Genomic DNA, 25,196 nt, shown 5'->3' with positions numbered 1-25,196 from the left:
GGGGAGTTAATGTTTAATGGGTATAGAGACTCGGTTTGGAAAGATAAAGTTGTGGAGCTGGATGGTGGTGATGGTTGTACACCATGAATGTACTTAATCCCACTGACAGTCCTCTGAAAAATGGTAAATTTTGGGGTGCCTGGGTAGCTCAGTCATTAAGCATCTGCCTTGGGCTCAGGTCATGGTCCTGGGGTCCTGGGATCGAGCCCCGCATTGGACTCCCTTCTCCGCGGGAAGCCTGCTTCTCCCTCTCCCACTCCCCCTGCTTATGTTCCCTCTCTCACTGTGTCTCTCTCTGTCAAATAGATAAATAAAAGCTTTTTAAAAATGGTAAATTTTATGTCATGTCTCATTTACCACAGTTTGAATAGAAAAATTTAATGTTGGATGGCTGGTGTGGTAATCAGAATATTGACACCCCCCCCCCCCAAACACATCAAGACCTAATTCCTGGAAACTGGAAATATGTTCCATGGCAAGGGGGAAATAAGGTTGTCAATCAACTGACCTTGAGATAGGGAGATTATGCTGGATGATTCAGGCCAACCCAGTGCAAACACAAGGATCTTCATAAGTGACGTAGCGAGGCCACAGAGAGTGTCAGAGATTTCAAGATGCTGCTCTGTTGGCTCTTTAAGTGGGAGAAGGGGTGATGAGCTAAGGAATGCAGAAGCTGGAAACCCAAGGAAACAGATTCTCCTTTTGAGCCTTCAGAAGGAACAGGGTCCAGCTGACATCTTGGCTCTAACCCTATGGGACCCGTTCAGACTTGTGTCCTCCAGAACTGAAACATAACAGGCTTGGTGTAGTTGTAAGCCGCTAAGTTTGTGGTGGTTTTTAATACAAAGGGCAAGGACATAATTAGAAGAAATGTTAAGGCATAACCACATTTGGTCTCTAGTACTATGAAATATTTTAGGCATTCCCAAAAAGGCGTAATGATCTGAGTACCTGTATATCCAGGTTTGCACAACACGGAAAGAGTAAGCAATGAAAATGCAAATCTGATCATTTTCTCCTTACAGCCATCAGTGGTTCCTATAACCTGTAGGAGAAAGCTTAAATCTTTGCTTCTAACTGGGCTCCTGCTTGAGGTTTTGGCCTAATCCTCTGCCTGGCCCTCTAGAAATGCTGAATTTCTGGTATTCTCACTCCCCAAGCTTGTTTGCTCATGCCTCAATGTCTTTGCCTATGCCGTTCCCTCTGCTTAGATTGCCATACCCTCCTCGCTGTACCCGGCCTAGCCTCCACTCCTTATTTACTTCTCACCTCAGCTCAAAGCCTTCTCTAACCTCCAGGTGCAGCTTAGCTCCTTTTTTTTCAATCTTTACTACAGAGAGCATCCATGGGAAACAGTGATACCTACCATAGTACAATGAAATTATTTGGAACCCGACTGCTAGACCACAAGCTACTTGAAGACAGTAGCTTGACTCATTGGCATATACCATTTGCTGAAGTCTTTCAGCTAAAGCTCCCTCCATATACATGAAAGAATTGTGTAATGAGCCCTTTGTTGTTTTAAAAATAACAGCCTGGAGCATTGACTTGCATAAAAGATAGTAATATTATCTGATTTTGATATATGAAAAGATCATGTAGGACTCTTCTATTTTTGGAAAGTCACTTTTCAGTTGTATAAATTTGATTTCATTTTTTAAAAAACATTTTTTTAATTTATTTGAGAGAGACAGAGCACAAGAGAGCACGAGTGGTGGGATGGGTAGGACAGAGGGAGAGGGAGAAGCAGACTTGCTGCTGAGCAGGGAGGCCGATGTGGGGCTCAATCCCAGGACCCTGGGATCATGACCTAAGCCGAAGGCAGACGCTTAACCGACTGAGCCACCCAGGCACCCCTAAATTTTATTTCATTTTAAGCAAAGTTTAAACTCATCTTAAAAGTCAGCAACTACGACAAACAAAATCCCTTTTTTACCTATCAGATTGGCAAAGATTTTAAAAATTTGAGAAGACACTGTGTTGAATATGACTATAAATTGGTTCAACCTCTTTGGAGGATAATTCAGCCACTATCAAGATATAAAGTGAATATACTTTTTAATGTAATAATTCTATTTCTAGGATTTTTTTCCTGTAGTTTCCTGTGCATGTGTGAAAAGATATGTACAAAGACATTTATTGAAGTGTTGTTCCTAATAATAGTAAAAGATTAGAGTCAAGTAAAAGCCTATTGGTAGGACACTGGTAAAATAAATTAAGGCGATTTTACCATGGAACACTATGGAACCATTAAAAAGAATGAGGCAGATCCATATTACTGACTGACAGGATATCCAAGTTTTATTCTTTAAACCATTGATGATTTTATTGATAAAGATAATGCTAATTGATAAAGAATGCAAGCCAAATGTATACTTCTGAAATGATTAAATTTTATTTACTTGACACTATTCTAGGTGAGAGATTAAGTAAAATTAGTGATATAAGCCAAATGATGCAGGAATCAAATTCAGTGTGTATAATGCTCTTCATAGCATCAAAGGAATTAAGAAATTCTTTGAAGAAAACCAATGATAATGTTTATCGAACACTGGTCACTGATGCTAGAGAAATTGCAGAACCTCTTGATTTTGACACCAACTTTTCCCCATTAAAAAAAAAGTAGAAAATAAAAAGGAGGAAAATCCTCAGCTGGAAAATCTCATGACTTGAAAGTTATGTTCTTTTTAAAATTTTTTTAAAGATTTATTTATTTATTTTAGAGAGAGAGAAAGCGGTGGTGGGGCAGAGGGAGAGAGAGAGAGAATCCTCAAGCAGACTCCTCACTCAGCGCAGAGCCCAACACGGGGCTCAATCTCACAACCCACATATCATGACCTGTGCTGAAATCAAGAGTCAGACGCTTATCCAACTGAGCCACCCAGGTACCCCCTGAAAGTTATGTTCTTAAGTGAAGCAACAACAACAACAACAACACTGTAAAAAGGCAAGAAAAAGAAACAGAAGACATATAGCTTAGAAAGGAAGCAATAAAACTCCCTATATGCAGAAAAAGTAATGACAAACACCAAATGCTGGCGAGGATGCAAAGAAACTGGGTTGCCGATGGAAATGTAAAGTGGTTAAAATAGAAGTTTGGCAATTTCTTTTATTTATTTATTTATTTTTTAAAAGATTTTATTTATTTATTTGAGAGAGAGAATGAGACAGAGAGAGAGAGAGCATGAGAGGGGGGAGGATCAGAGGGAGAAGCAGACTCCCTGCTGAGCAGGGAGTCCGAGAAGTTTGGCAATTTCTTATAAAATAAACATAAAATTACCATATGGCCCAACAATCATACTCTTGGGCATTTACCCAAAAGAAATGAAAATGTATGTTGACACAAAAACTTGTGCATGAATGTTCATAGCAGCTTGATTGATAAGAGCCCCACACTGAAAACTACCCAGACGTCTTCCAACAGGTTAACAGCTAAGTAAACTGTGGTACATCCATACTGGGGGAGACTGCTCAGCAATAAAAAGGAACAAATTGGGGTGCCTGGGTGGTTCAGTCAGGTTAAGCGATGAACTCTTGATGTCGGCTCAGGTCATGATATCAGGGTCAGAAGATCGAGTCTTGCATTGGGCTCAACACTCAGTGGGGAGTCTGCTTGTCCCTCTCCTCTGCCCCTCCTATCTCCCCCCCACCCACGTGCTCTTTTTCTCTCTCAAATAAATAAATATATAAATAAAACCTTAAAAAAAAAAAAAAGGAATGAACTGCTCAGACATACAACACTTTAGATGAATCTCCAGGAAATTATGCTTGGAGAAAAAGAGCCAATACCAAAGGTTACTTACTGTATGCTTCCACTTACATAACATTTTTGAAAAGACAAAATTTTGGGGGCACCTGGCTGGTTTAGTCAGTAGAGCATGCAACTCTTGATCTCGGGGTTGTGAGTTCGAGCCCCACACTGGGTGTAGAGATTGCTTTAAAAAATTTAAAATTAAAAGAAAAGAGGACTCGAGTCACGTGTCAGCCAGAGATGGCTGCACTCAGGGTAGGTGAGCAAAGGCTGGAGCGAGCCCCATCGTGGTCGCCGAGGCCGGGTGGAGGTACCGACTGCTGCGAGGAGAGCATAAGGTACCGGCGTCTCGGAAAAAAAGGTATCTATTATTGAAAAATATTTTAAGGCTCAAGATGGAAAATCATGAACCGGATGATCCTGTCAAGGAAGACTTAATTTTCAATATCATAACCAGAAAAATTAACCAACTCCCAGAAGCAGAAAGGAATCTGAACATGGATCAACATATGTTGGACTTAATGCTGGTCTCTGTGGTCTAATAGCAAATAGTCCTTTTCAACGCATCCTAAATGTGACAGGCTCGTATAGCCGCTGGCTTACCAAGGGCAGTGATCCCATTTGTGACTGCGCTCATATCTTACAAAGGTTTTATAAGTTTACCTTTGAATACAGGTGATTTGAATTGTGAAACCTGTACCATAACACGGGGTGGACTGGTTGGTCTCGTTTCTGGTGCTCTGTACCCTGTTATCTTGGCTATACCTATGAATGGTGACCTAGCAGCCAGATACAAGTCAGCCCCGCTACCAGAGAAAGGAAACATCTTGACTTACTGGACTAGAATTTCTAAGCCTGTCTTTAGAAAGATGTTATTTCCCATTTTGCTCCAGACTATGTTTGCAGCATACCTTGGATCTAGACAATATAAGCTAATTATAAAGGCCCCTTCAGTTACCCGAACCTGGCCTAGAAATTCAGTGACTGAATGTATACACAAAAATAGAATTGTAATGTATGAAAAAAATAAAACCAAAAGAAAAGACAAAATATTAGAAATGGAGAATGGATTTGTAGTTTGCCAGGGGTTCAGGATGAGGAAGGGGCTGGGAGGGAGATGGGTATGGTTATAAAAGCATCCCCAAAAGATATGTTTGTGGTGACGGAGCTGTTCTGTCTTGACTGTGGCAGTGAATATATGAATCTGCACATGTGGTAAGATTGTTCAGAGCTGAATACACATAAAGGAGCACAAGGAAAAGTGAAATCTGAATTATGTGGATGAAATGTATCGATGTCCATATCCTGGTTGCAATAGCATAGAACAGTTTTGCAAGATGTTACCACTGGGGAGAACTGGGTAAAGGGTACATGGATCTCTCTGGGTTGTTTCTTATAATTGCATGTGCATCTACAGTTCTTTTTAAAATCTCAATTTTAAAAAAAGCAAGATGCAGAACAATGTGTATAGCATGCAACCATTTTTGTAAAAGTGGGGACCCTCAATTTACAGATCTGTTTGTCTTTGCATAGACTATTTCTGGAAAGATATTCATAAAAATGGTAGCCAGTCTCCTCTAGGAAGGAGAAATGCAGACTGAGGGTCAGGGGAGAAGGGAGACTTACTTTTCACTGCATAATCTTCTGCATAGTTTGATATTTTAAACCTGTACGTGGATTACTTTTACATTAAAAACTAAGAAATTTAGGGGCGCCTGGGTGGCTCAGTCGTTAAGCGTCATGTCATGATCCCGGGGTCCTGGGATCGAGCCCCGCATTGGGCTCCCTGCTCAGCGGGGAGCCTGCTTCTCCCTCTGCCCCTGCTGCTCCCCCTGCTTGTGCTCTCTCTCTCTGTGTCGAATAAATAAATCTTTTAAGAAAAACTCTAAGAAATTTAAAAATAAAGAAAGTTTGAATCTTAAATATGTATTTTTGTAGTGAAAGCAAAAATATAAGCCATCACCTTACGTATTATAAAGATCCTATGCCCCTTATAATGGGGGAAATCAGGACTTTTATTGGGAAAAAAAGAGATGATTTCTGGGAAGCTCCAGCAGCACACACCCCTGCCAGAAGGCCACTGTGTCTAATTTAAAAGTTCAGGGGGGCAGGGACAACCCCTGCACTCTACTTGTACCAACAAGAGCATTTGCCGACATCCTGCGGCGGGCTATACAAGCGCCCCGTGGTTCGGTCCCAGGGGAAGCTTTTATCCTCGGAAATATCATTACACATAATTTAACATTTAAAATCAATCATCAGTCCCTGCTACGTAGGTGTTCTTATGTATTAACACGTTGAGCTGGAAGGTGTGCTGAAGGTAAAGAAGGCCCACGCTTCCCGCAGGAACCAGGAACGCCCCCCTTGCCGATTCCGATCCTCCTAGTGAAGCTACTTATGGCAGTTTGATCTTTAGAAATAGACCCTGTTTACTCAGTTTACAATGATCAATATCACATCATCATGACTGAGCTCTTTTCATTTTTTTTTTTTTCCCACTGATCATGTTCACCTAATATTGGTTGGTGAAACCTTTTTTTTTTTTAGGAGGTAAAGATTTTTATTTAACAAAAATAGAAAAATTAGCTGAGCAGTGTATAAAAAAAAATCCTGCATCCCACACTACCAGTAGATAAAAGCCAGTATTGCACGGTTGAAATTTAAAACGTGAGATTTAAAGAACAAAAGTACTTATTTCTTTAAAACTTCTCTTTCCCTTTCCCCATCTCCAATGTCATCAAAGATCTAAAATATTTCAGACCTGAAAGATGCCCAAATCTGTCAGCGTTTAACAGTTGGGAAACCGACACAAATAGAACATTACACCTCCCCAAAACTTACTGTTCCTGTTCTTACCACGCAACAAGCCACATTACAGACCATGAAAAACAGAAGCCCCTGTTGGTTACACCGACAGTCATACCAAAGAACGCGTCCGATGCCAGAAATTGAGCATTCAGTTTTTACACTGCACAACCAATGCAGTGTGAAAAACATATATAGAAAAGGGATGCCTTTGGCAGCTACACGTTTAAGAAATAATGCACGAAAACACAAAGGAAGAATCAGATCTCAGATTTACCGAAAATGCATGACTGTAATAAAGTTTCTTGTTAATGGAAAACCCTCTTAGCTTTATAAGAGTTAGGTCTTTGATGCACTGCATTTGTAAATAAGGCCAGGTTTAGGCAAAACTGACTCCTGTCGTGTGAATGTGTGAGAGAGAGTTCTCTTTGGTGTCCCCTTTGGACATGGATTGTGTCACTGAGAACTGGGCAGTCCATTGGAGGCCTCTGAGAGTCACCTCTCTTTAGCCTGCTCCGTCCTCCGAGGCTGTGTGGGAGGGGCCACCTTTCCAGAACACGGAAATGATGCTCTGAGTGGACAGAGCTGCCCCGGTGGTGATGCTCTCACCTGCTTGTGCTGAGGTCCTGGCTTCCAGTGTGTTAGCTGGGTTCCTGTCCAGGGTGGGTTCCTGTCCCAGGTTGTCTGGGCCTGAGGGGTTTCTTGGGACACAGGACTTTTAGTGGTAAAACTAAGCACTGAGGATTAAAGACTTAAACTTAAGACCGGAAACTGTAAAACTCCTAGAGGAAAACGTGAGGGAGAGGTTCATGACATTGGTCTTGGCAATGATTTCATGATAGGACCCCAAAAACTCAGGCAACAAAAGCAAAAATAGACAAGTGGGACTACATCAAACTAAAAGGCTTCTGCACAGCAAAGGAAACAATCAACAGAAAGAAATGGCAACCCTTGGAATGGGAGAAAATATTTGCAGACCACATGAGAACCGCAATGGGATATCACCTCACCCATTAGAATGGCTGTTACCAAAAAACCAAAAGGTAACAAGTGTTGGCAAGGATGGGGAGAAATTGGAACCTCATACACTGCTGGCTGGAGTGCAAAATGGTACAGCTGCTATGGAAAAGAGTATGGAGGTTCCTCAAAAAATTAAAAAATAGGGCTACCAGATGATCCAGCAATTCCATTTCTGGGTATATATCCAGAAGAGTTTAAATCAGGATCTTGGAGAGAGAATCTGCAATCCCATGTTCATGGTGGCATTATTCATTAATAGCCACGATGTGGAAACAACCCAAATATTCATCAACAGATAAATTTACAAAGAAAGTGAGGTATATACATGCAATGGAATGTTATTCAGCCTTTAAAAAGGAAGAGAATCCTACAATTTGCAACAACATGGATGGACCCTGGAAGACCTTATGCTAAGTGAAATAAGTCATCAGAGGACAAATACTATGTGATCCCACTTTACCTGAGTCTATAAAATAGTCAGATTTATAGAAGCAGAAAATACAATGGTGGTTGTCAGGGAATAGGGGGATGGGGCTCTCACAAGTTGTTGTTTAATGGGTGTAAAGTTACAGTTATACAAGATGAGTAAGTTCTAGAGACCCACTACAGCATAGTGCCTATAGTTAATAATACGGTGTTATGCACTTATAAAGTCTAGAGGGTAGATCTCCTGTTGAATATTCTTCACACATGACACACACATAGACAAACAAACACACACACAGAAAAGGAAGGGACACGAGGAAACTTTTGGAGATGACAGATATGTTTATTTCCTTGATTGTGGTGGTGATGATATCATAGATGTATACGTATATCCTAACTCATTAAAATGTATATTAAATACATATGATTTTTTTGTATGTCAACTATACCTCAATAAAGCTATAAAGAAGGGGGCATCTGGCTGGCTTAGTCAGAGGAGCGTGCGACTCTTGATCTCAGGGTCATGAGTTCGAGCCCCACATGGGGTAGAGAGATTATTTAACTAAATAAAACTAAAAAAATTTTAAAAAGCTATAAAAACAAGAGAAGATGTATAATTTTATGAATGCTCTTTGCTCAGTCAGTGTCCTGCAGCAGATCTGTATAATCTTGATACTTTTGATATGGAAATCTGCTCAATGAAACCTTCAGTCCCTATTTTAAGATTAAAATACTAGAGTTTCTTTAAAAAAAGAGTCAGTCCCATTCACAATAGCCAAAAGGTGGAAGCAACCCAAGTATCCATCGACAAATACATGGATAAACAAAATGTAGTATATCCATAAAATGGAACATTATTCAGCCTTCCAAAGAAATGAAATTCTGACACCTGTTACAACATGGGTGAACCTTGAAGACATGATGCTGAATGAAAGAAGCCAGACACGAAAGGACATATACGGTATGATCCACTTTTGTGTGGTGCCTACAGGAGTCAGATTTCTAGAGATGGAAAGTAGAATGGTGATTGCCAGGGGCTTGGGGACTGAGGAGTTTTTTAATGGACACAGAGTTTCTGTTAGGGAAGATGGAAACGTTCTAGAGATGGATGGTTGTGATGGTTGCACAACCATGTGAGTGTACTTAATAGCACAGTGTCACTTGGTATACATATTCTATACAGAACGTACTTAATGCCACTGTACACTTAGACTGTTAAAATGATAAGTTCTCTTATGCATATTTTACCACTACAAAATTTTTTTTAGTTCAAAAAAGAAAACTGAGCCAGTGCTAGACGAACTGGGACAGTGGGCCACCCGTGTCTTGCACCTTTGTGCTTGTCCCCTCCACACCTCTATCATATAGTGAATGTATTTTGATTCACCTGCTGAGCACTCAAACCATGGTCCCATAGGTGGAGGGTTTCCTGGTCTCAGCCCCTGTTGTTCGCAAGGGCAGGTTCTGAAGCACCAGATCTCACTTTCCTTCCAGCCCTGGATATAGCTGATTGGATAGGTTGACCGTTGGTCTAAACAGAGCTCGACTCATGGTGTGGCTTGAAAAGATGAGCTGGACCAGTCAGATTTGTCCCTTGACAGTTTGAACTAATTGACACAAAGTACAGATGCAGGTGTCACTGGGCTCTGGAGTGAGAAACAGAAACAGAGTGAGACAGAGAAGGGTCAGTGGGACCCCTCCTTGAAGCTTGCCTATTCAGCCTTCTTTGGATTGCAAGAGGACCCTATTCTCATGATACCCTCCTTTTACTTGAGCTACTTGGACAGGATTTCTTCCCCCAAACTCCCCAAAAGTCAGTTGTACTCACTGAGAAGCCTTCTGTAGTTAGACTCACTTGGTAAAATTGCATTTTAGCTGCATCATTATAATAAAAATAAGCCTGGGAAAAATCACATAGCCTAGAGCAGTGGTTTTCAACAGGGGGTGATTTTGCTTCCCAGGGGATATTTGCTGATCTTGAGAGACATTTCTGGTTGTCAGAACAGAAGGGAGAAGGTAGGTAGGTGTTACTGACTTCTCGTGGGTATAGGCTGGGGATCTGCTAAAGATCCTACGATGCACAGGACAGTGGACCACAGCAAGGAATTATCTGTCTCAAAATGTCAACAGTGATGAGTTTGAAAACTCTGCTGTAGAGGATTGGCAAATCTAAAAATCTTTAAAAAAGACGCACAAGAATTTATTCAGGTCCTAATTTCCTAAATTTAAATCATTTAAAAGTATTTCCAACCACCAAGATGAAGGTGATGGAGGACACGAGCTGTATTCGCTTGCTCAGGATCTATTCACTTGCGGTACCCTCTCCCCACCTTCTGTCCCCACTCCCCGCTCTCAGGCCATGCGGATTCTGTGAGGTTGACCCTCACAGGGTCAGGGGTCTCAGGCTGGCCAATCAGAATTACCAATACCTTCTTCCCACCAGCATCTTCAAAAGTGATCAGGGTAAAGAGATGGGTTTGTGACCAAACCAGACCAATCCTGGCACCAGGAACATTGTCTTCCAGTGGGGGCTGCTGGGAAGGTAACTGAATTGCTGGCCACCTGGAAGGGAGCACCTGCCTAGCCTGGGAGCCCACAGAGACAAGTGAGCTGTGAGGTGGGGTGAGGCTGGGTTGTTTTGAAGGCATTAGATCTAGCTATGCCAGAGCCCCCCGCCCCTGCCGTTTTCAATGCCGTGAGCTGGTATGTTATAATTTTGACTTGTGCTACTTGAAGCTGGGTTTCTGTCACTTAATACTGAGAAACAGAGTGGCTCAGATAATAGGCATAGGTTTAGCAAAGCATAGGAAAGACTCCTATGGTAACATGTAGAGTGTGTGTGTGTGTGTGTGTGTGTAGACACAATTATATATAATGTAGATACTCTTTGGAGCCTTGCTTTATTGTTTTTTCCCAGCAGAAGATCCATATACCTTGCTTCCACCCTACCTATTTTATTCCCTGTTGGGTCCCTCCCTATATCCTCTCCTCTCCCAGCTGAATCACAGTCCTTATTGCCTTCAGCCCTTTTTGCCTGTAGTCCCCTTTGTACCACTGTCTACCTGCTGGGCCCAGTGAACTGAATGTCACCTCATACTTACTGAGCCCCTGCTAGGTGCCACATGCAGTGCTAAGCTCTGCATACACATGGCCTCATTTGATATGCATAAAACCCCTCTGTGTTGGTACTATTACTCTTATTCTGCAAATCAGGAATTTGCTCAAGACCTCACAGCTCATAAGAAGTTGACTTGGGATTCAAACTCCAAGTCGGGTGGGGCCCACTGCCTGTGGTCTTAACCACTATTCCACACTGCCATCTAGTTATTGAGAAAGATGAATTACTTGGGCCAGGAAAATATTCTATGGAACTGAATCAATACATTTCTGAGATATTTTGTCCTACATAGGCTTAGATATAAAGAAAGTTATAACTTTTGTGTATTCATGGATTGGCGTTCATAATCTCAAGGCATTTTCGAATCAAATACGGGCTCCCCAAGTTTCCACAAAAGGAAACGTAGCTTCCATAGTCCTGGTCTGGTCTTCCAGCTGTATACCACTATGCAGGCTTTTAAATCACTGTTTGACAATGCATAGGGGATGCCTAGTAATACATGGTGTCATGTGGCTCCGTGTGTGCATTTCTGAGTCATGGCCAGGTACCCATAACAGCCAAATGACATAAGCTCTAATGGGGTAAAGAGATGGGTTTGCTCATTAACTCTGTAAGCTCATTAACTTGACAGAGTTTGATTTTATAAAATTGAAGAGGACTGTCCAAACTTTGATTTTTTTCATATTTATATATAACAATAATAGGAGCTCAAAATTAGCCCTATAGCCTCATGTGACTTCAGTTTAGTCACTGCTTAATTGCTCTCCTTTCGTCTTGAGTGGAACTTCTCAAAAGTGTAGCATATCCTTTCTGTGCCCATCATTTGCTCTCCAGTCACTTCTTTTTTTCTTTTTTTAGCTTTTCAAATATTTAAAAATTTTTTTTATTTAAATTTAGTTAACATACACTGTATTATTAGTTTCAAGGGTAGAATTTAGTGATTCATCAGATGCATATAACACCCAGTGCTCATTACATCAAGTGCCCTCCTTAATGCCCATCACTCAATTACCCCACTCCCCACCCACCTTCCCTCTAGCAACCCTCAGTTTGTTTCCCATAGTTAAAAGACACTTACGGTTTGCCTTCCTCTCTGTTTTTATCTTATTTTATTTTTCTGTCCCTTCCCTTTGTTCACCTGTTTTTTTCTTAAATTCCACCCAGTCATTCTTTTCTCTACCCTTCGCAGCTTGGCTCTATGGCTTCTGTTCCCTCCATGTCATTGAACTCACCCATGATCTCCTAGACCCAATGGGCCCTTTTAAGATCTTACCTGGTTTGGTTTCTCTGCAGCATACTATTTGCCACTCCACTCTTGACATTTTTTCTCCTCTTGCATTTCAAGATAGCATGCTCCCTCAGTACGTCTCTTACCTTTCAGCACTAATTTTTAGTCTCTCTTGCTGACTTCATTTTTTTCTCCCCTCTCTTTCCATAGTCCTTACTCCCCCTTTCCCTTTCTAGTTTAACCACCATCTTCCAGAAATATATCCTCCACCCCACTGCCCCAGAAATCTTTCTAATATAACTTGAATAAATCTTGGGGTCTCCACTGCCCATCTCAGCTTGGTGTGGCATTCAAAGAAACACAACCCAGTGACCAAAGGAAATTAAAAACCCTTCTGATGTTCTCTTCTACATCTTAAATAACATCAAAAGAGGTCTTATTTTTAATCCCAGACACTGCCTCCCCAAATCTTCTTTCTCTATTATGCAAACATTTAAAGAATAAGATAAATTTATATACACTAGCCTGGAAAGCTAAAATGATTAGTACACTCTTAAGTAAAAAACTCCACAAGTTACAGACAAAAATGTAGACTACAGTTCCATCTATGCTTTCAAAAGGCATATGTGAATATATATAGGGAAAAGTTGAGCATGAAATGCGCAAAATAATTAATAGGTGGTGACTTAAGAGCAAAATGATGGTAGAGGGAGGGAGGAAGATTAGAAGAGCGGAGGGTGTTTATACACACACATACAGGTATTATGGATCATTTAAACTATTTTGTGTTGTTTAATAATTTTTTTAAAAAATTCTCTGAGATACTAGAAGCTTTCCCATTAAGTTCCAGAACAAAGCAAGGATGCCCCCCCTCATCACTTCTTTTCAGCATTATATTGGATATCCTAGCTAATGCAATAAGACCAGAAAAATAAATAAAAGGGAAGAAAGGAATAAAAGTGTCTCCATTTGCAGATGACATGATTGTTCATGTAGAAAATCTGAAAGAGTCCACAAAAAAACTCCTGGACCTAATAAGCAACTACCACAAGGTTATAGGATACAAGGCTAATATACAAAGGTCAATTGCTTTCCATTCATAACAGCAATGAACAAGTGGAATTCAAAACTAAAAACACAATACCATTTACATTACCAACTCCAAAAATTAAATATTTAGGTATAAATCAAGCAAAATATGTACAAGATCAATATAAGAATAACCACAAAACTCTGATGAAAGGAAATTGAAGAAGAACTAAATCAATGGAGAGATATTCCATGTTCATGGATAAGAAGACTCAATATTGTCCAGATGTCAGTTATTCCCAACTTGACCTACAGATGCAACGTAACCCCAATTAAAAGTCCAAGCAAGTTATTTTCTGGATATCGACAAACTGATTCTTAAGTTTTTATGGAGAGGCAAAGGACCCAGAATGGCAAACATAATATTGAAGGAGAGGAACAAAGTCAGAGGACTGACACTACCTGATTTCAAGAGCTACTATAAAGCTACAGTAATAAAGACAGTTTGGTATTGGCAAAAATATAGACAGATCAATGGAACAGAATAGGGAGCCCAGAAATAGACTTACATGAAGATATTCAACTAATCTTTGACAAAGGAACAAAGACAATACAATGGAGCAAAGATAGTCTTTTCAATGAATGGTGCTGGAACAAGTAGACATCCGCATGCAAAAAGATATGAATTGAGACACAGACCTTACACCCTTTACAAAAATTAACTCAAAATGGATCACAACCTAAATGTAAAATGCACAATTATAAAACTCCCATCAGATAGGAAAGGAGAAAACCTAGATGACCTTGGGTATGGTGACGATGTTTTGGGATACAATAACAAAGGCATTATCCATGAAAGAATTGATAAGCTGGACTTAATTTTAAAAACTTCTGTTCTGTGAAAGACATAAGAATTAGAAGACAAGCCACAGACTGGGAGAAAATATTTTCAAAAGACAAAGACTGGCATCCAAAATACATGAAGAACTCTTACAACTAAACAGTAAGAAAACAAATAACCCAATTTAAAAATAGGCCAAAGACCTGAGAGCTCACCAAAGAAGATATACAAATGGCAAATAAGCACATGAAAAGATGCTCAACATCACACATCATCAAAAAAAAAAAAAAAAAAAAAGCAAATTAAAATAACAATGAGGTACCACTACACATCTATTAGAATGGCCAAAAAAGAAAACAAAGACCATCAAATGCTGGCAAGGATGTGGAACAATAGGAACTCTCATTCATTGCTGGTGGGAATGCAAAATGGTACAGCGACTTCGGACGACAGTTTAGCGGTTTCTTACAAGACTTAAAATATTCTTACCATATGATCCAGCAATCACACTCTATGGTATTTACCCAAAAGAGCTGAAAACTTATGTCCACACAAAAACGTGCATACAAGTCTTTATAGCAGCTTAATTCATAACTGCTAAAAGCATGGAAGCAACCAACATGTCTTTCAGTAGGGAATGGATAAATTGTGGTACGTCCAGGCAATGGAATATTATTCAGTGCTAAAAAGAAATGGGCTATCATGCCATAAAAAGACACAGAGGAACTTCAAATGCACATTACTAAGTGTCAGAAGCCAATCTGAAAGCCTGCACACTGTATGATTCCAACTATATGACATTCTAGAAAAGGCAAAACTATGGAGACAATAAAAGGATAAGTGGTTGCCAGGGGTTCAAGGAAGGGAAGGATGAATAGGGGGGAGCACAGAGGATTTTTAGGGCAGTGAAACTACTCTGTATGATACTATAATAATTAATACATATTATTATACATTTGTCCAAACCCATAAGATGTACACCATCAAGAATGAACCTTAATGTAACCTATGGGCTTTGGGTGATAATGATGTATCATCGTAGGTTCATCAGTGGTAATAAACGTACCACTCTGGTGGGGGATTTTGATGGTTGGGGAGGCTGTGCATGTGTCAGGGCAAGTGGTATGGGAAATATCTGTACCTTCCCTTTGATTTTGCTGTGAACCTAAAACTGTTTTTGTTTTTTTTTTAAAGATTTATTTGAGAGAGCACACCAGCAAGAGGGGCAGAGAGAGAGGGAGAGACAATCCCAAGCAGTTCCGCACGTGGAACCCGACGTGGGGCCGATCCCACAACCCTGAGACCACGACCCCAGTCGAAACCAGGAGTCAGACGCTCAATTGACTGCACCACACAGGTGCCCCAAACCTAAAACTGTTCTAAAAAATGAATTAAAAAAAAAATCCCTGTGTACTATTTGTATTGTTCTCCACACCCCCGTCCCCAACACACACACTGTTTTCTCCTTCTTCTGCCTCTATTCTTTTGGTCTTTGTAAGGAAACTGCTCATCTGTAGACCTCACCACGAGCATCAGTAGCAGAATAGGATGAAGGAATGGGAAGGGAAATGGGAACATTCCTTCATGAACACTGTTGCCCTGGTTATACCAAAGTATTGCTCTCTGCTTTAAAGCCCTCCAGTGGCCACAGGAGAATACTCGTGACATTCAAGGCTCTCCTTGATCTTGCCCTTCTCCACTGAACTTTTCTTTAGCCTGTGCTGCCATTCTGCCAGACTCCAAGAGCCCCCCCCGCCAACATCTATATTACCCATATGAAACTTCTACATGCTTCCCTCACTCAATGGGGGAGCTCAGGGAGTTAGAGATTTAATCTATCCTGTCCACATCTCTTTCGTGCCCAACACAGTCACTGGAACACAGTACTTGGATGTTTTAAGGATAAGAGCAAACACGTGTTGAGGGCCTACTGTATATGTGGGCTTTGAGCTAGGTTAAGATGGTACCAGTCCTCCCAGTCCTCCTCTCTTAATAAACAACTCTGCCCTAATTATGCAGAGGGAATAGCCACAGGGGGCCACTTTCTACATCATGAAACCCTACTCCTGGACCACAGATGCCCAACCCAGGGAGGAGGAACTGGTTCAGACCAGTCCTCCCAGAGAGGAGAGCACCCTATGAAGGACCCAACTGAAAAAAACCCACCCAATCAAGGGTCGGGGGCGATTAGCTGTGCCCATCAGATTCTCTCCTGGGAACTTCAGCTGGGCTGCAGTCCTCCTACCAAAAAGGACGTCGGTGTCCATGAGGCCAGTTGGTGGCTCTTTCTGTGAGCTCCTGCAGGGGCAGTGCCTGGGTGAGCGTCCAATCTTCCCTGCTGCTGAGGCCTTCATGATATGCCCCGTTACCTGCCTACAACTGTGTTCTTCCAAAGCCTACCTGATAGGGATGTTCTACATTGCCACCTGGGTTAATTTTTATCCGAACATGGAGGCTCCGAGAGGGGAAGTGACCCCCTGCCCCAAAGTGGTGGAGCTGGGCTATGAACTCAGGTTCCCTGACTGCAAAGTTCACGGTGGTACAGCTCTATCCAGGCATTCTAATGTCTAATGCTTTCACTGATAAGGCAATGAATAAAGCTGAGTCAACTCCAGTCTCTTCCCAGGCTATACAATGCAGACTCTTATTCAACACAGGCTTAGCTTTTATAAGTCATACATTTCCCTTTGCAAAAGTCTGGAACTTTTCATTAATCTTTATGATGACTGTACCAGATGGTGTCCCAAGCTCTGTGGGTATGTAACCAGCTCAGTTTCAATTTGGTAACAGCAATAACAGGAGGGAACTAGGAAAGAGAACACTAGATCATAATTATGGTGGTTGAAGATAGGAATATTCAGTTATTGCTTTGTCTGTCCTGAACCTCCTTTCCCTCTCTTTTCTGGAACTTGTGTCTCTGCCCACTCCAGCCATATGGTTTGGATGAAAGCTGGCTGCGACAGATTCCGCACCCTTGGCTAGAGTTAACTGGGTCAGGGATGGGTATATGACCTTTCCTTTTCTCCTGAAGCTTAGGAAAATCATACTACCCCCATCCTGTCCACCCCTGATTGGTTCACACATGGGCATTTCCAAAGCCAGGCCAATCAGAGCCCTTTTCTGGGTTTATCTTCCTGGGATCAACTAAGAGGGATGTTTAAATGTGTGGAAAAGGTTACTCTCTCTCCACCACAAATGAGGTGAACTCTATAATTTTTTTATTGTGGTAAAATACACTTAATATAAAATTTACCATCTTAACCATTTTAAGTGTACAGTTCAGCAGTGTTAAATACATGCATTGCTGTGTAACTCAGTCCCAGAACTCTTTGCCAGTTTGCAAAATGGAAACTCTTGTGCCCATTAAACAGTAACTTCCCACTTCCCCTTTCCCTCAACTCCTGGCAACCGCCCTTGTCCTTTCTGTGTCGATGTGTTTGGCTACTCTAGGTACCTAGGATGAGTGGAATCATACAAACACTATAGCTTTGTCATTTAGTTACACTAAAAAAATGATTTAAAGAAAAGGAACTTTACTGAGCTGAAATTGCTTACAGTTTATAAATACTCTAAATATATTATAGTCTGTTTATTTAACCACTGTAGGATTATCAGCCCATATTTTACTTTTTGGAATTTCCCAAATGAGCCACAGTAGACAGCTTCTTCATTAATCTTCATAATGACCGCACCAGATGGTAGCCCAGGCCTTGCGGGTATGTAACCAGCTCAGTTTCAACTCGGTGACAGTTCTGCTTCAGTGGCTGAAACCATACACCAGTGGTCCTCCACTGGGGGCAATTTTCCCCTCAAGGGACATTCTGGACACATTTTTGGTCATCACAATTGGGGAAGGGTGTTCTTGGTATCTGGTGGGTAGAGGCTGGGAATGCTGGTCAACATCCTACAGTGTACAGGACAGCCCCCCATAACAAGGAATTATCTGGCCCCAAATGTCCATAGTACTGGAGTTAAGAAATCCTGATCTGCACAGTGGTGGCATTTCCCTGCTCCATACTGACCATAATTTTCCAATGAAGGACTCACAGTGAACATAATGGAATTGAAAAGTGCCTTCTTTCCTTAAAGGGGATCTAGGAAGGTTCTAACAGCTTCAGTCTAATACCAAGGAAAACGTTTCTGAACAGTAAGTTATGTTAAAAAAGTTTTCTCCTGTTTAATGATTCCAAAACTTGACCTTACACGATGCTTTTACAACCTCTTCCTACATCTTACTTTACATTGTTGGCATTTTGTAGTGGAAGCTATAAATTGTACCAGTGTTCTAGCTTTTTGGAGAGGTGATGGTCAGGACTCCTTTGAGCTATTGAGCAAGAACACTTTCAAATTCTTCACTCTCAGGTGGTTTGGAAAATGGATATAATCCACAAATTTGTTTGCAGCAAATATCTCCACATTAGCACCACCATGTAGCAATGAATCTGAAATATATAGGATCCAGGTAATTGTCTCTAGCTGGTAGCCACCATCCTAGGCTAGAAATCCTTGAAATTCCAAGTAGTGGTATTTCCCTGATTTCTTGAGAGCAAAGGAGGAAGTGAAACTAGGCACTTCAGACATTATTTAAGAGTTCTGATTCAGAGGTAACCAAGACTCGCCCCCAGAATCTATGGGATAGTCAATGACCAAATGAATCCCTGATTTTGAGTGAGATACCTTGTGATATAGTGAGCTTCCCTAAAGGATGCCGTTGGGTACTTTGTGCCAAGTTACTGAGTGTCTTGTCAGTTAGGACTCTTGTTACTGCAAGTTTCAGAAGACCCAACCCCAACTGGGAATATACTGACGTAACTGAGCAGTCCTGGGGCAGCTGGGTTAGGGACCTTAAAGTGATGTGCTCAGGCCTCCACCTCTTGGTTTGTTGGCTCTGTTCTCTCTGGGTGTTGGCTTCATTCCCAGGCCTCATGTTGAGGTAACGTGGCTGCAGTTTTACCCTCCCATTCTTCCAGGTTCAAGTCCAGCAGGAAAAGAGAAGAAAGGACTCTCATCACTCCCTTTAAGCACCACCCAAAGTCACAAGGCTCCCACTGGGCACGTGCCATCCTGTGGTCAGACTGGCTCCTGCTCTGGTGGGGAGGGTGAGGTCAAGTGTACTCAAGCCCAGGGCAGAGAGTGGGGCAGGGTGGCCCTAGGGGCAAATTTGCTGACTGTTATCAGAGAGAAGTTGATGCTAGGCCATTAAGAGAGCAAATGACCACCAGTGTAAAAACATATATAACCAATCATGAAACAGAGCAAAAGAAACCCTTGAGCCACCTAACTTTTCAGCGTTTTAAAAATTTCAAAGTGTGGGCGCCTGGGTGGCTCAGTTGGTTAAGCGACTGCCTTCGGCTCAGGTCATGATCCTGGAGTCCCAGGATCAAGTCCCACATCGGGCTCCCTGCTCAGCAGGGAGTCTGCTTCTCCCTCTGACCCTCCCCGCTCTCATGTGCTCGCTCTCTCTCATTCTCTCTCTCTCAAATAAATAAATAAAATCTTTAAAAAAAATTAAAAAAAATAAAAATTTCGAAGTGTATTCATGGTAGTTTTCCTAGTCGTCCTCAGCAATATTCCTGTGACTCAGTTACCCCCAGCACAGCTACTCCCTCTCCCTGGGGGAGGAAGCTCAAGCCCCACGTGGCTTGTGTGATGTCCTTGGTCATCCTGGGGCAGGGACCTGACTAGAAAGCAGGTCTGGGGACTCTAACGTTGCTTTCTAGTCATTCGGAGGTACTCTGTTTATAGACCATCATGTGGGATTTTTTATAATTAAAAAACTTCGGTAGCAGCGGCTAAGTTTCTACTTCAGGTAGGTGAAAGAGTCTACAACCCAGATGCTTAGAGTGCTTTTGGGAATCATTTTATTTCCAGAGTCTGGGCTTGAAGAGCTCAGAGAGCGTGACGAAGATGTAAGCAATATGTGTTGGACTTTCAGATGGTCTGTGAAGTCATAAATGTCTCAGTAAATCATAGAAACGCTAAAGTCTTTCAAGAGATGCTCGCTCCCTGCCCTTGGTGTTCATTTGAGCTGTCCTCCAGGGGGCAGCCCTCTGTAGAGAGATGGTCCTGGACCCAGAGAGCATCAAGGTTTGGGGAGGAGAACACACTAAGTGGTCATTCCGGCAGAGCTGTTTGCCTTGTATTGTCTTAGGGGTTAAAATCTGAAGAGGTGCTGGGTGGATTGCGCCTTTGTTTGGTGGTGCTCCGAGAATTTCTTCTCTGTTCCTAATTTTAGAGCTAGCAGCTGTCACTGCTTTGTTCTAACAAGTCGGTAATTTTCCATTCCCCTTGCTTACTCGTATCCCCTTTATATATTTCGTCATTCATTTTGCAAAAACTTCTAACTTGGTCTTATCACTTTTTTAGCCCCAAGGAAGGATATGGATATCATATATTCTGTCACTCAGTATTTCTGTAACTTAGCCACTGCTTAAAGAAAGAAGTTTCTCTCCTTCAGACCTAAAGTATCACTTGTATTTCACCGGCATACTCAATGTATATAATAAAAACATTCTTACATTACTTGATAGATGGAGGTTTATCACCCCATGTTTTACAGGGTATGACATTCAATGCTTCTTCATCTTCATAGTAGGGAGCTTGCTTTTGGTTTGTTTCTTATTTGTCCATTTATTTATTTTTTAGGATTCCATGTGTGCTAGGAGAATTCCTTGGAGGTGTTTTAAAGGTGGTACCATAACTTTATTTTTCTGTTTTAATTTTGCATTGTCTGAGATTTCCTTTAAAATAATTCAGATGGTGTGGGGTGCCTAGCTGGCTCAGTCGGAAAAGCATGGGACTCTTGATCTTGGGGTCCTGAGTTCAAGCCCCACATTGGGCATAGAGATTACATACATACATACATACATAGACAAACTCTAAAAATAAAAGTCCAGATGGTGGAGAAGGGGATATGGGCCAATACAACAAGATTGGTCATGGTAATTTTTGAAGTGGCTGGTGAGAACATGGTGGTTCATTATACTACTCTCTATACTTTTATGTATGCTCTAGATTTTCATAATAAAAAAGTTCTAAAAAATTTGCTAAAAGAGGATTTCTAATTATTTTTAATAATCTGCCTTTTAATAAAGACGATGCTAATAGTACAAATATTGCCACCTATAGGTGGAAAATATATTACACTTGTTTTTCTTTGACTTGGGTAGGTGGCAACATCAAAGAACAGGAAAAATTTATTATATTCTTCATCTCCAACTTAGTAATAACTCTAAAATGTTATTGCTATTATTATTTTATTTTAAAAAATATTTTATTTATTTATTTGAGAGAGAGACAGAGAGAGAGTATAAGTGGGGAGGAGAGGGAGAAGCAAGTTCCCCATTGAGCAAGGGAGCCTGAAGACATCGTTTTGGGGCTCGATCCCAGGACCCTGGGACCATGACCTGAGCCAAAGGCAGACACTTAACCGAATGAGCCACCCAGCCAACCTGCCATTATTATTATTTTCCCAAAACTCTCCATTATTATGAATTGCTAGGTACAACTCACATAAATTTTATTTTATGACAATCTCTCTTTTATATATCAATAAGCTTAGTGTTTGAAAAAGGTCAACTTACATTTTAATATAAAGACTCATGATTTTTAAAAGTTTGAAAATCCCAAACCAGAATATAATTAAGAATGTATTTTTGACACTTCCAATGTTTTGGTGACTTGAGAATGAGTCTGTATTTTAAGTCCTCATGTTCAAGTAAGCTTGATATTTTCATGTGAGCTCACAAAAAAGAAAAGTGCTTGTTTTCAAATTTGGGGAAAATGTAGGAGAAACTTTAAAAAATCCTAGAGTAAGGGTGCTTGGGTGGCTCAGTCAGTTGGGCGTCCAGCCCTTGATTTCAGCTTGGGTCGTGATCTCAGGGTCGTGGGATAGAGCCCCACGTGGGGCTCTGGGCTCAGCAGTGGAGTCTCCTTGAGATTCTCTCTCTCCCCCTCTGCTCCTCCCCCCTCTCTCTACTCTCCTATAGAGTAGGTAACTCTCCTATAGAGTAGAGTATGGTATTTATTAATACCATAAATGAGTGACAAGATAAAATACATTGGGGGTTAAGCAGAATGTTCTGGAAATCGTACTCGAAGCTTTGGGTAGTTCCATTACCAGGGTAAGCACAAAGTTGCCATCAGAGCATATTTCAAGCTTCTCTTCCTCTCCTGTGATTAGAGTTACACGTTTGCTCAATCCTCCTTTGTTTTCTGAGGTGTAATTTTTATCCTACATAGTTGTCATATATATGCTTTTCAGATAAAATTTATTTATTTATTTATTTTAAAGATTTTATTTATTTGACAGAGAGAGACACAGAGAGAGAGGGAACACAAGCAGGGGAGTGGGAGAGGGAGAAGCAGGCTTCCCGCTGAGCAGGGAGCCCGATGCGGGGCTCGAACCCAGGACCCTGGGATCATGACCTGAGCTGAAGGCAGACGCTTAACGACTGAGCCACCCAGGCACCCCTCAGATAAAATTTATAATAATATTGAACCAGTTAAAATTCCAAGAGTAATAATCTCTTCTGAGATGCCTGACATTTTTTCCTCATTAATTATGTCTGTAAGACAATGTCTGTACCCTTCTGCTTCTTACAGGTATTCTGAGAAGGACAGAGATTCACCCAGCAGTGAAAATATGTTACATTGATCCTGCAGGCCAAACTTACTGATTAAGAGGTCAGGACACATACTTTTACATCTTCCAGAACAACCTTAGAAGTGGCTGGCTCAGGCTCTCTTATCACTCATCATGGCACAACACAAAGATAATATTCAAACATTCCCAGTAATGGCAACCTAATCCCTAATCAAAATGATACTTACTAATTCAATTCACCTGCAATTTTAGTTGTTTTTTTTTTTAAGTAGGCTCCATGCCCAGTGACCCTGAGATCAAGACCTGAGCTGAGATCAAGAACTGGACACTCAACCAACTAAGCCACCCAAGCGCCCCCACTGCAATTAAAAAAAAAATGAAATAATGACATTCCCTGCTTGAATCGATGTCAAATTTCTTATATTTTAGGGTTAGAAACCATTTTGGGGACTGCACTGCACTATCAAATTGTTAGCTTATTCTTGGATAAGACATTGAAAGCATAGGTAGTGAAAGAAAAATAGATAAATTAGACTATATCAAAATAAAAAACTTTTGTGCATCAGAGGACACCATCAAGAGTGGAAAGGCAACCCATGAAATGGCAGAAAATATTTGTAAATCATACATATCCAGATTATTCAAACAACTCCCACAACTCAACAACAACAACAAAAAAACCCCAAATAACTTGATTTTAAAATGGGCAAAGGATGAACAGACATTTCTCCAAAGAAGATATAAAAATGGCCATTTAGTACATGAAAAGATGCTCAACATCACTAGTCATTAGGGAAATGCAAACCAAAACCACAATGAGATACCACTTCACACTCATTAGGATGACCGTCATAAACAAAAACAGAAACAAAACAATAGGAAATAACAAGTGTTGGCAAGGACATGGAGAAATTGGAACTCTAGTGTACTGCTGGTAGGAGTGTAGAATGGCATAGCCCCTATGGAGGTCCCTCAAAAAATTAAAAATGGAATTTTCAAATAATCCAGTAATTACCTTTCTGGGTATATACCCACATAAATTAAAAACAGGGAATAGGACAGCTATTTGTACACCCATGTTCATAGCAGCACTAATCACAGTAGCCAAGAGGAGAAAGCGACCCAAGTGTCCACTGACGGAAGACTGGATAAACGAAATATGATATACATGTGTATATATACAACGGAATATTATTCAGCCTTAAAAAGAAAGGAAATTCTGACTTAGGCTACAACATGTATGATACTTGAGGACATTATACTAGGTGAAACAAGCCAGTCACAAAAAATACAAATACTGTACAGCCCCACTAACATAAAGCACTAGAGTCGTCAAATTTACAGAATTGGACAGAAAACAGAATGGGGCTTCCCAGGAGCGGGGGGGAGGGGAGAAGAGGGAGTTAGTGTTTAATGTATACAGAGTTCGAGGTTTGCAAGATGAGAGACATGCTGGAGATGGCTGTAATACGACATCAGTGTACTCGTTCCCTCCGAACTGTATACCTAAACATGGTTAAGATGGTAAATTTTCGGTTCTGTAAATTTCACAATAAAAAAATAAAATACATAAACTAAAAAATTATTTTGAATAAAATTTGAAAATTAAAAACTTGTTATGTTGTTGAAAAAGGAATAATGTCTGAGGGAGAACTTAAAAAATAAAATGCCATATAAAAGCATCATGTCAATTCTTACCAATTCAGAAACTGTTCTTTTCGATAGCCTTTGGAATTTGTCTACGGGCCTAGCACACTGCCACCTGGACGCTGGAGCATGGGAACATTAGCCTGGCCTTCGAGGACAGCCCTGGTGGGAAGATAAGACGTTGTACATGAAACAATAGGAAATGGCTGCAGGTGACGAGACTTCCAGTGAGTGTCACAGAGAAAAAGTGTTAAGAGGGAAGAGGAGAACTTGCAGGCCTGGTCTCGGGGAGAAAAAGACCTAAAAATGAGAGGTCTGAAAAATCCTGCCATTGCTTTCAATTTTTGAATCCAGTCTTTAATTCAGAGCCATCTCTGTTCAATCAAACAACGAATAACTTCTTGGAAATCAACTGTGAATAGAGAGGGAATTACAGAATTTACAGGAATAAATGTAACCCTTTATCCGCCCTCAAAGAGCTTATACTCTCATAAAGGGGCCAGGGTATATGTACAAAGAATTATTTTTTAAAAAGCTCTTTTATTCATCAGATTATGGCCATAAAAAAAAAAAAACCCACAAAATATTCTGCAACCTCACCATTCCTTTGGTTTTCACATCATGGGAACTAAGTTCTGTCAATGGCCCAGAGAGAACTCTCTGGGGGACTTGGTCATGAGACATTCATTCCAAGGCAATTTTCAGTGTCCCACCGAGCTGGACTTA

General features: G+C 40.9%; 1 protein-coding gene and 1 pseudogene across 1 annotated transcript in view; one reads left to right on the top strand and one right to left on the bottom strand.

The window, feature by feature from the left end:
* Positions 1 to 25,196, bottom strand: part of GINS3 (GINS complex subunit 3) — a 61,178-nt gene that overhangs the window by 18,969 nt on the left and 17,013 nt on the right. The window contains exon 3 of the mRNA XM_032424527.1: positions 24,522 to 24,632. The gene's annotated coding sequence lies outside the window, so the exon portion shown is untranslated. The remainder of the gene's footprint in view (positions 1 to 24,521; positions 24,633 to 25,196) is intronic.
* Positions 3,932 to 5,378, top strand: LOC116644724 (annotated as a pseudogene).

Source organism: Phoca vitulina, unplaced genomic scaffold (assembly GCF_004348235.1).
Source record: "Phoca vitulina isolate PV1807 unplaced genomic scaffold, GSC_HSeal_1.0 scaffold30, whole genome shotgun sequence".
NCBI lineage: Eukaryota > Metazoa > Chordata > Mammalia > Carnivora > Phocidae > Phoca > Phoca vitulina.
The sequence above is the reverse complement of the archived record's forward strand: the minus strand, read 5'-3'. Positions and strand labels throughout refer to the sequence as shown.